This window comes from Olea europaea, chromosome 10 (genome assembly GCF_002742605.1).
Source record: "Olea europaea var. sylvestris chromosome 10, O_europaea_v1, whole genome shotgun sequence".
Classification (NCBI taxonomy): Eukaryota; Viridiplantae; Streptophyta; class Magnoliopsida; order Lamiales; family Oleaceae; genus Olea; species Olea europaea.
The window spans coordinates 1,715,041-1,716,423 of record NC_036246.1 but is presented as its reverse complement, the minus strand read 5'-3'; the positions used below and the strand labels follow the sequence as shown (position 1 = coordinate 1,716,423).

At 35.7% G+C, this 1,383-nt stretch overlaps 1 pseudogene; it reads right to left on the bottom strand.

The window, feature by feature from the left end:
* LOC111400124 overlaps positions 1 to 1,383 on the bottom strand; it is a 4,352-nt pseudogene that overhangs the window by 1,541 nt on the left and 1,428 nt on the right.

Here is a 1,383-nt window from a genome sequence, read left to right as displayed (position 1 = left end):
AAAGAGTAGGTGGTTTGGGCAAAAAGAAAAAGCTCTTTTCAAATGAATAAAGAACTCCGTCTTCAGCTTTCGGAGATGACTTCACAGCATAACCATTCCGACTACTGTGGAACTTTCCAGATCTAGTGACTTTGGCGCTAGACAAGCCACGCAGAATTGCAATACATACCTCATGCATGAGTCCCTGGAGTTCACAGGAAAGATGATCAATGCATCATGCATGTATAATCATTTCTGAGTTAAGGGCCCAAAATTTATTCAGACTTGCAATCTAGAAAATAGAGAAGCATCTCTTTTGAAATAATAATTGAAATGGATAAAGATTAATCACCATTAGAGGAAGTAGGTAAATTCAACAGATAATTACCTTGTGCATCATCTCAAGCTTTTTCTTGTACTTAGCATTGTAAAGATCTTCATTCATTGACAAGGGAGGTCTCAAAAACAGCATCTGTCTCAAACTGCAAAAAATGACGATAAAAAATATAAGTAAACAGCTATATTGCAAATCGAAAATTGCAGTATCGACGCCCAAAAACATTGAAAGCCACCAATACCTGCATCACAATATGCGGATACAAAATTTGGCGCTTCCGAATCAACAAAGGTATGTGGTTGGTTAGACTGCAAAATCAAAGGTGATTATGTAACAACTGTTATAATCAAGTAGGTGATTAAGTTATAAATGAAATCGAAAAAAATAAATATAGCTCGATCTATTTTATTAAAAAAAAAAACAAAAAAGTTATCATACAAATTGTCCACAATTGTACACATAGCAGTAATCATGCAGGCTTCAAGAAAGAACAGAACCTTTACCAAAAAACACGAACAACACTGCTATATTGAATTTTGAAGTTATTTGCTTGCCCTTGAAGACGCAAAAATGAGAGATGAAGTTCAATACTGTATCGACCCCTACAATAAAACAAACACGTATATGAAACCAGAGACAAGCAACTGACAATAGTATTTCTAACACATTGGCTAGGTCTGAAGAACCAACCTAGGAGTAAGTATGGCAATCCCGTCAAAAGTGACAATAGCTTCTTCACCTCCAGCCCCAACATCTGCCATTGACATTATTTTGTCCCGAAAGACCTCCATAGGAATATGAACAATTTAAAATTTATATCCAAGAAATCCTGATCAAGCCAAGAGGAAAAGAAATACCCGAGCAGAAGACTGACTTTCATCACCAACAAATTGAGTGAACGTGGAAACTTATTTCCATCAACGAGTCTTTCTGTAAAACAATACCAGCTCAAGTGAAATTTTCGAAAATATTTCTCGCAATAATAAACAGTAAAGCAACTCATGTCAACTATGTAACTGTACATCGCAGACCAATGAAAAACTTACCTTGCACAGTATTACAGACAT